Genomic DNA, 11,039 nt, shown 5'->3' on the forward strand with positions numbered 1-11,039 from the left:
CAGCTCTGGTTTATATATAGCATGGATTTTATTTTTAGGGCCGTGTGCAAAAGAAATATACTTTTTACTACGTTTTCCTTATATTTACCTGTTTGCATCCTCTATAAAGTGCCTTGTGCAAAACATTAGGGGTCGTGTGCAAAAGAAAAATACGTTTTACCTGCGTTTTCTTATATATATACCTGTTTGCATCCTCTATAAAGTGCCGTGTGCAAAAAAAATTAGGGTCGTGTGCAAAAAGAAATATACCTTTTTACCTGTGTTTTTTCCTTATATATTCCTGTTTGCATCCTCTATAAAGTGCCGTGTGCAAAAAGTACGATAAACTTACCTATGCATTGTGACGTCATTCACTGTATAAATACAATGTGATTATGACGTCACACTTTTTCATTTACAGTCTAGACAGCCTAGTCTAGCCAGCCTAACCGGTTTGAACTGATTTTTTTACTGAAAGACAATAACAAATAACACACAATACAAAAAACATGTGTGTGTTATGTCTGTCAAGTTATAACACCAGGTCACTTTTTTAAAAAACTTAGAATTTCTTTTTAAATTTTTTAAACTTTTTTTTAAAAAACATAATTTTTTTTTAACTTTTTTAAAATAACTTTAATTTTTTTTTCTTATTAATTTTTTTTTGGTAAACTCCCCTTATAGTTTTTAAGAAATAAAATAAAAAAAATCATGTAATACTACATCAGTGTTATGTTATTGTATGACTTCATCTTTTATACAGTCGGGTTCGGGGTTTCGGGCGGCCATGGCGAATTTTCGGCAGGATTTTACCCCAGTGAAGAAGGCTTGTAATTTACCCTGTAGGTCTTTTAAAGTTGTTTCACATTGTTTATGATTGTGATTATGTTATCGCTCACCTATATGTTTAATGTCAGCTATGCTAAATAACCCATTTCTGTGTAATTTGAGAGAATGTTTTGACATGTGGTTAAAGTATGGCGTGCTATTCATGTTATCATTTAAAAAGTCGATCCTAAATAAATCTGTCTTAAAAAATACATTTTACGAATGACATTTAATATGATTGATTAGAGTATAGGTATCCATATATAAGAGATATTATTTTGCATTACATTTAAACATGTTTTTCTGTCCTGTTTGTCTGTCAATTGTTGCTTTACTTCCTTTGTAAAATGAGGTTAAATTGAGTATCACTGAATATTGTATGCTTTTTTTTCAGGATCAGCTAAGATGTTATTTCACTGGATTATTTAATGGATAGACTTATTGGGCATATATTTGGATATCTCTGGTAAGTTTGTCTTTGTTTTGTTTACATTTTCCTATGAAGGTCATCTTTGCATTTAACCATGATTTATATGTAAAGTTCTATTTTGAATGTAAATGCTGTATTTATCCTCATTTCATGTGATTTACAGTTGTATAACCTGCATGTAACTCAGAGTGCATTTAATATTTCTATGATGGATCATTCTTTGATTGAATTTAAATCAGAAAAATATTCACTAAATTTTGATAAAATACATATGGTATCTTTTACATTTCTGTCCCTTTTATCTGTCAATTATTGTTTTACTTACATTGTAAAATGAGGTTAATTGTGTATCACTGAATATTGTATGATTTTTTTCAGGATCAGCTAAGATGTTATTTCACTGGATTATTTAATTGGGCATATAATTGGATATCTCTGGTAAGTTTGTCTTTGTTTTGTTTACATTTTCCTATGAAGGTCATCTTTGCATTTAAGCATGATTATATGGTTTAATTTAATTACTGTGTAATATGTATTTATTGAAGTTATCATAACACGTGTATCAATCGGACACGTGTTAATCTAGTGTATATGAAGAGTGTCGGTCTGATTGGTTAAAGTATTTATAGAATACCTGTCCTACAGGTATTCTGTTAAAGCACGCACGCTTTAGCGTGTGTAAGATTTAAATGCCATTCGAAGGCTCTTTCTCAGTGCAGTCAGACGTATCTATTCAGTGTCCCCATGGATTATGAGCGGCATTTTCCTATGTCTGACGAAACACATGGAGGAATTCCTTTGTTACTAGAGTCAGAGAAGTCACAGTCCACGTCTAATTCATTTGCATTTTTGCTGCTATTTACACCCGAAAACGTAGCGGGTTAACTGAAATACGAGGAAAACAAGGTACATTTGTTTAACAAGGAATTATTAAGAGCTACTTGATAAAAATTCAAGGCATTATATGTTTGTAATAACAAAGCTGTTAAGATACCATGGTAAAAAAAAAAAAAAAAAAAATTAAACAAGACATAAGTATAATAGAAATACAGACAGTTCTCCAGCAGGGTGGAGACGGCATGAAAGTATCATTATAATGAATATTAGTAAAGAGAGTAAATTGCTTTTCTTCCAATCCTATGGTAAACATTTTCCCCTTGCTGTTGTTGCTTTCGAATTCAGAGTTTACATTGCAACACCTCAGTCCAGGGACTTATGCTACAAGTGCATGCAGACGGCCAGGGTTGGCGGCACCCCAACAATCAATACATCAGCGGTATAAACTCCAATCCATTTGAAATGAAATTGATAAGTATATATTATCAGTAGATATGTTTGATGAGATAACGATTGAACATTGCAGGTTTTTACCAATAAAATATTCAAATGGGTCTTAAAATAAATGAATAATAGTTTCTGAAATCATTATGATTCCTGGGAAAATATTCTGAGATATAAACGACTTTATATTCATTCACAAATAGCCCATTTAGAATTAGTATACAAAATCTACTCTATAGAACTTTTCGTTTATTTCAAAAAGCATTGGAGATGTTATTATTTCAGGTTGTGTTAAAAGATACATTTGAGCGTAACAGAAAAGAGGATAAAGAAGTGTTTGATTTTAGTATTTGGTATTGAAATGTGAGAGTAATTTGAAGAGTGTGTCAGAGAATTTTAAGGTTTAATTATCAAGTTATCCTTAGACGAGGTAAGATTTAAAAAATCGATTTTCAGTACAGTGCAAGATTTAAAATGGTCGGGTATCAGATGGAATTCAGGAGCATTCAAAGCTTCCATCCCACAAAGAAGAATTCAAAAGACAAATATTGTTCTATTTCTTTCAGATTAATCTAAGACTTCTGCTAGTCGTAAGAAAATAATATCATTATGGGTAACGTTTGTGTAGGTTGTTAGGAAGATGTTTCTATATGTTTTACAAACATTTTGGGACGGTACACTTTATTTCAAGATTTCAGTTAAGACGATATGGCTGAAAATTTGTTCATCATATATCCGAAATTTTTGTGAAAGAGAACTTAAGATTATACAAAGAGAAAGTACATTGGTAGATTCAGTTTCTAGCGCAGTAGGTGCTGGGGTATAAGGGCAATAATTGTACATAATGGAAATTGGCTTCTTTTTGGAATTTTGTGCATAAAGACAAAGTTTCAACTCATTAATATTTCAGATACTCAGTGTATTGAAGTACAAGATGCGTCTGAATCTACATGTACATGTATGTACACGCTCAAAAGAGAAATTTAAAACATTGTTTTTGGTTTGATCTGGTTCTTATTTCCAGTATAAGAAATAAGATTTTATGCAATTATCAATATGTCGTGATGATTATAAGTACTGGAAGGCACTGTGTCATTGGTAAATGTGCGTTGATGTGATATGTGCACTGCAGTTGATGTGGGTCCTGGTGCACATATAGGTGATGATTATAAGTACTGGAAGCATGATATGAGTCACTGTGTCATTGGTAGATGTGCATTGATGTGATATGTGCACTGCAGTTGATGTGGATCCTGGTGCACATATAGGTGTTATGGGACATAGTACCCTGGTAGTGCAGATGTATAAAACGGATCCCCTATTCGTTGTTTATGGTCCGGGTACACTTACTTCACTATTGTACTGATGATGTCAAAAATTAAAATTTTCAAAATGAAGTGTACTGCAGATGTAAAACATTGAAGTGTTGAAAATGTATTATCCAAAATATATTTAAATAAAGCTGTTGTTTAAGACCCTGGTACACTTTTGTACTACTGACGTTGAAAATTAAAGTTTACAAAATATTTTCAAAATATATTTAAATAGAGCCATTCTTTCAGGCCGTGATACACTATTGGTCTGCATATTTCGAAAATTAAAGTTAAAGTTAAAATACAAATTGTTATAAAATAAAGTCAATGTTTAATGCCCTGGTACATTTTTGTACTGCAGATGTCGAAAATTAAAGTTTTCAAAATGAATAATACAATGGTATAAAATGAATTCACTGTTTAAGGCCCTGGCACATTTTTGTACTGCAGATGTCGAAAATTAAAGTTTTCAAAATGAATAATACAATGGTATAAAATGAATTCACTGTTTAAGGCCCTGGTACACATTTGTACTGCAGATGTCGAAAATTAAAGTTTGCAAAATGAATAATAAAACTGTATGAAATGAATTCACTGTTTAAGGCCCTGGTACACATTTGTACTGCAGATGTCAAAAATTAAAGTTTTCAATATGAATAATACAATGGTATAAAATGAATCACTGTTTAAGGCCCTGGTACACATTTGTACTGCAGATGTCGAAAATTAAAGTTTTCAAAATGAATAATACAATAATATGAAATGAATTCACTGTTTAAGGCCCTGGTACACATTTGTACTGCAGATGTCGAAAATTAAAGTTTTCAAAATGAATAATACAATGTTATGAAATGAATTCACTGTTTAAGGCCCTGGTACACATTTGTACTGCAGATGTCGAAAATTAAAATTTTCAAAATAAATACTATAATGGTATAAAATGAATCACTGTTTAAGGCCCTGGTACACTTTTGTACTGCAGACGTCGAAAATAAAAGTTTTTTTTTAAACGAACAATACTATGATATAAAATGAATTCACTGTTAAAGGCCCTGGTACACTTTTGTACTGCAGATGTCGTAAAATTAAAGATATCAAAATGAATAATACAATGGTATAAAATGAATCACTGTTTAAGGCCCTGGTACACATTTGTACTGCAGATGTCGAAAATTAAAATTTTCAAAATGAATAATATAATGGTATAAAATGAATCACTGTTTAAGGCCCTGGTACACATTTGTACTGCGGATGTCGAAAATTGAAGTTTTCAAAATGAATAATAAAACTGTATGAAATGAATTCACTGTTTAAGGCCCTGGTACACATTTGTACTGCAGATGTCGAAAATTAAAAATTTTCAAAATGAATAATACAATGGTAGAAAAATAAATTCACTGTTAAAGGCCCTGGTACACTTTTGTACTGTAGATGTCGAAAATTAATGTTTTCAAAATGAATAATTCGAAATACATTAATATAAAGTCATTGTTTAAGGCCCTGGTACACCAATGTACTGCAGATGTCGAAAATTAAAAGTTTTCAAAAAATATGTAAATAAAGCCATTGTTAATGGCCCTGGAACATTATTGTACTGCTGATGTTTGAATGTTGTTTTCTCAGCTTTGGAAATTCAATTCATGTTTATCAAACAGAGTTTATCAAGTTGTGTATTGCAGTGACAAGGCCCTGATACACGCAGATTTACACTGTTGTCTTGAATTAACATTTTTGTTTTGAATTTATTTACTGTGTACGTTTTGCAGAATTGTTTTGGGTTGGTGGGTGAACATCTTTGTTTAACAGCACTCAGGCTCCATCCTTTTATTGTGGAGCCCTTACCCAACCGCTACCTGAAGTCAAAAGCATGAAATACAAAACGATGTACAGGTATGCATTCAACAATTTTATAAGTGATGTCCGTGTCACAATGTATTTGACTTATCTTTCCAGTTTTGTTTTTTTTAAGGTAAAGTAGAGGAAGCTACTCATGGGGTATCCTGAGTCCACAATGTGTCGGGATTATCCGACTCTAACAAGCTTGTATAAGAAGGTTGTATAAGAGTTCTAGAAGAGAACAATGTCAAAAGAAACCTTTTAATTTTATCAGCTGTAAATGGAAATAATGAATCATTGTATGTAATGAATTGTGTACTTGTATTTTCCGTAAGGATATATAGGGTTTTACGTTTTTCTAAAATTGTTGATATTAGTTCTAAGGTCGAATATTTCTTTTTATGAATTTTATCCTAAGTTATTAATTGCAAAGATAAAAAGTGATGTTTATAAGCAAGGCGCCTTTTGTGTATATGATCACGTACGAATTCTGATACTCCTCCGATTAATATGCTACTTGGATATTTTTTTTATCAGATACATCAGAGACGTCATTAATTTATTTTTAGTTAAAGATAGTTTAGGACTAAAGATTTTATAAAATGTTGGGAAAATGGTTTGAGGTCAGGCGGTGATACTGCTGCAGCCAGTGTCAGTGATCGTCTTCTTAGGAAACATGAAGCATGGAAGTCGTAAAATGCAAAAGAGTTATGAACACGAAAATGTACAATCAAAACGTTCTGTATTGATAAAACAGTTGGCTTTGTAATCTTTATTTCTTTTCTTTCTTTATTGTCGAAACTGCACTTACGAGAGCGCTTCTGTACCTACCTATATACGTGTTGTTATTTATTTTATAAATTATTTATGTTCGTTTGAGTGGAAACGAATAAGAACATAAATGTATTTATTGAAGTTATCATAACACGTGTATCAATTAGACACGTGTTTATCTAGAGTATATGAAGAATGTCGGTCTGAATGGTTAAAGTATTTATAGAATACCTGTTCTACAGGTATTCTGTTAAAGCACGCACGCTTTAGCGTATGCAAGATTTAAATGTCATTCTAAGACTCTTTCTCAGTGCAGTCAGACATTTCCCCTCCCACCCACCCTCATAAGTATCATGTTTGTTTTATTAATTATATGTTTTGTTTTGTAGATTGGATGAGTTGTCAAGGAGGAAAGTTGAAAATGTATATTTTGTGTATGATATTAAACTGCACTTACGAGAGCGCTTCTGTACCTACCTATATACGTGTTGTTATTTATTTTATAAATTATTTATGTTCGTTTGAGTGGAAACGAATAAGAAAATAATCTTATGTGATCTCATATCTCTAACATTCATATAAGCACAGTCTTATTTTGGCTAAAATATACTAAGGAAACTTCATATTGTTAATAAGTCCTTTTGCATAAATTATGATATAATGTCATAATTCATTATGTCTGTTACCCATGGAATTCAGACTTACTAAATTGTGATCTATAAGGAATGTAATAAAAGAAAAAGTAAGAATCTACAAAAGGTTTATCCTTGTTTTGATTCTAAATATGTGCTATATATGGCATACATAATCATTTCATTTTCACTTTTGTTTCTTAGTAATGAGCTTTTCAAAAAATGTAGGACTACATGTTGTATATGCTAATATCTTTTTGTACACTGTACTGACAGGTATTAAACAAAATTGAATCTGCTGTTAAGAGAAAGTCTGTTAGTGTCTAAAAATTACACTGATAATCATTTTGTATTTGTGATATTAATACAATAACTGTGCTTCTTTTGTTATCTAAAGATAACATGATGAACTATTTTCATGAACTTTTTGGCACTGTATTTTAAACATGCAATGTTTCATGCAGTTCCTTGTCATATTAACAAAATGATTATATTTTCTACAGTCCTCAACATGGAAGTTATGTTTTATTCCTAACCATCTATAATCCATTCTCTATGAAGTTCAGCCTGTCTGCCCAAATTCCTTTGGAAATACATAGTTAGTCAACCAACATAGAAACAATCAAACTTGAAGGTAAAGTTTCAATGAGATATCCAGTCCTAATTTTTATATATATATTTTTTTATATATGCTTGATTATATTTTCAAATTAATTGAATTGATAAGTAGATGATATGATCTTTTTTTGAAATTATGAGGGCTTGGTGGTCATGGTTATTTTTAGACTATATTGATTTCCTCTATGAGAAGAAGAGCTCCATATATTTACAAAAATGATCAAATTGTGAAACTAAAATGTGTGAAATTTTTCTTTGCCAAATGATAGTTAACAGCTGACGATATCTTAACAGATATCTAAAAATAAGTTATATCAGATGGTTAATTTATTAACCCTCAGCTTCCTTAAAAGCATAGTTGGTAAAGATTTCAAGTTTTCTATCCAAGTGCTTATGAATTCTGAATTTTTCATTTAATATTGACATTATATTTACAGGGAAAGAATACTACAATGTGGCTCCTCAGGATCAACAGTGAAAAATCTTAATCAATAATGACCCTCCTGACTATGTCTAAAGGCTGTAACCTTTATAGCTGATGTAAGATGATCTGATTGCATGGCATTAAAATTTCCTGGTGTTTCTACCATCCAGGATCTTCTTATGAGTGCATGGGGACTGCTGTGGACCTTAACCTGTTTATAAAAATATACCTTGGAGCATGACACATTATTCATATAAGGTACTTTCAATATCATTTCTATGAGTTTTTCTTCTTTCTTTTAATAATCTAGTAATGAATTCAAGTGTTTTGTTTCCTTACATCACTTAATGTGTATGCTTCCAACATCTCAGATCTGTTTATATGTTTATTTCTCTTTGTTTTTCTGAACACAAAAACCCTGACACCATTTTTAAAGCAAACAACATGGTGACTTCACATCTGACACAAAGGATAATCAGAGTGTATATTACAATCTTGACTAAAAGGTCTAAGTCATAGCAAATGTAAGAGAGTGTTTTTTTTTTTCTATCAGAGAACAAAATTTTGTAGTTAAACAAAAATTGGCAAGTTACTATCAAAATGAGCCTAAATGTCTTCTAAAACTTTAGTGTAGAGTTTCTCCATTAATCCTCAGGTCTCTTCTCCTCTGTGGAGTTAAAATCATGTGTTTTTAACATTTTTTTTTTTGCTGACAACTGTTTTCTCTCTTAGCATCTTTAAATTGAATTTTCTCTCCAGTCAAAGGTCTTTCAGGGTAATCCAGGTAATCCTTACCCTCTATTGGTAATTAATGATTATATTCTTCATAGGCTTCTTCTGCAATCAAGGGTCTGTCTATGTAATCTATGACATCACAAGGCCCATCCATTGTGGGGATAATTAGCTATATTCTTCATGAGAAATGATCTGAATAATGTCATCTCTTTTTATTTTAATTGGTAAACCTCGTTCTACATCTTTCTCTGTAAGAACTCTCTCTCCAAACTGAATTTTACTCATTCCTTTACTCTTTTCTTTTACTAAAGCTGTTACCCATGGTTAATATGAAAAGTCAAAATCTGATGTAACACCTTGTTTTTATATCCCTTTTTGTCTATATTTAAAATTCTATTAAGCTTATATTGCATATCAATTTTTCAACTAATAATTTTTTTTTCCTTTCAAGGATTCTCAATGGGGAACTCAGTAAATTATGCACAGACTAACAGAATATACTCTCTTGGAACACTGATACAAGAATATAAAACCAGAGATGGATGGAGGACTCAAGAAGCACATGAATAAATATGATTCCAAACTAAGTCAATCATGATGATCATGAATTGTGGTTCACAGGATAAGAGAGAAAGGACCCAGGATTGTGCATTTTTCTAGATCCTCTCCCATTCATATCCTTCATATGCTGGCATACAAAACAATAGATAAATTGTAGTCATTTAATAGACTGAAGTTTAATCAAATCAAAGTATTGAAAACGTGTTTTTCTGATAGTATGAGATCTTCAAAAAACTAATTCTCACAGATTTCAAAATATCTAAATTTAACTTTTAATTTATGTAGTACAAATTGAATACAGTTGTTATGTATGACTTTTATACATTGAATCCTTAATTTTTCATCTTATATCTACAACACCCCTAGAAAATACACAGATGTTTAGAAGCTAGCTTTGGTGTAATTATTACTTTCCTGGAACTGTAAATACATTTTGTTTGTGTATGTGTGTGTCCTATTTTGAATTTAATAGGTCTCAATAGGACCCCCCTAAAGATGCAGGTGTCCCCTTATCTGTGATGTAATAATATCTTGAATATTTATATCACCCCATAGACTTCATGCTTACTTCACAGAACAGGTTAGAGTAATACACTTAGTTTTACATGATAATTTGTCAAGGTCAAAGCATGAGATTATTGAGATAACTACCTTTCAAAATAATTTGTAACCTTCAAACTTCACATCATATGTAAAGAATGAATCGGAGATTTTCTATATATTTTTGGATTATTTTTTTCCTGGGTAAAATTTAGTTGTTGTAACTTTAACATTTTGTGATAACTTAGAGACTTTATATCAGCTTTATTGGGTGGCATAGGATATTCTTTGGTAAGAATTGAAATGTAAATCATATGCACTATGTTCAAGGATGTTTAAAGACTATTACTATGTAATACCTTAGAATTCTGTAAAAATCTTATCACTGCATAGATAAAGACTGGTTGGAATAATATATGTTTTGAAATAAGGTTTAGGGAAAAAGTCAAGAATGTGGATATGACTTTTATTCAAATGGTGCAGTACAGCAACTCTGGTGATTTACATACCTTCAGTCATAAATAGATAGGTATTGGGAAGACTCCTCTAGATTTTGAAATTTTCATTCAAAAGTATAGAACTTTTTTTAAAGTTTGAAAGATTAAATGGCAGCATATCATTTGCTTATGAATTAAAAAACAAATTCAAACATATACATCTTTGGATGATAATTGTAGAATTTTATCAATTCCTGGACTTCCATCTTGATATCATCCTTTAATGTCTTTAAAATTTTAATGATTGTCTTTTAGTTTGAATTGAATTAGTTTCTTTTCTACATGTGAAAATGACATCATCCAAAGAAGTTCTTCATCTGCATGTTATATGAAGAAGACAATTTTCATCACAGTGAAAGAGATTGTTTTGTTAAACATAATGCATTGATGCACAAATATATTTTTAAATTTCTAATAGCAAGGGTTCATATTTCTTTATATGGAATGCTAAGTACTGTTGATTTCATTTTTTTTATGAACAAAGACATACTAGTAGAAAAAATGTACATGATGTGTCAGAAAAGCATGCAGAAACTTGATGACTTTATCATTGCTGATTAAATCAAATTATGAGTTTCATCTTTGTTACAT

General features: G+C 30.9%; 1 long non-coding RNA gene across 1 annotated transcript; it reads left to right on the forward strand.

Annotated features, from left to right (window-relative positions):
* The first annotated feature begins 749 nt into the window (after nt 1–749).
* Nucleotides 750–9,586, forward strand: LOC134269291 (uncharacterized). Its single transcript, XR_009992547.1, has 6 exons — nt 750–821; nt 1,202–1,273; nt 1,616–1,675; nt 7,577–7,707; nt 8,129–8,373; nt 9,302–9,586. It is a non-coding gene; the product is annotated as an uncharacterized LOC134269291 (long non-coding RNA).
* Nucleotides 9,587–11,039: the final 1,453 nt, after the last annotated feature.

The sequence above is a fragment of the Saccostrea cucullata genome, unplaced genomic scaffold, assembly GCF_032062105.1.
Source record: "Saccostrea cucullata isolate Sc308-1 unplaced genomic scaffold, CSIRO_AGI_Scuc_v1 ctg8681, whole genome shotgun sequence".
Taxonomy (NCBI): Eukaryota; Metazoa; Mollusca; class Bivalvia; order Ostreida; family Ostreidae; genus Saccostrea; species Saccostrea cuccullata.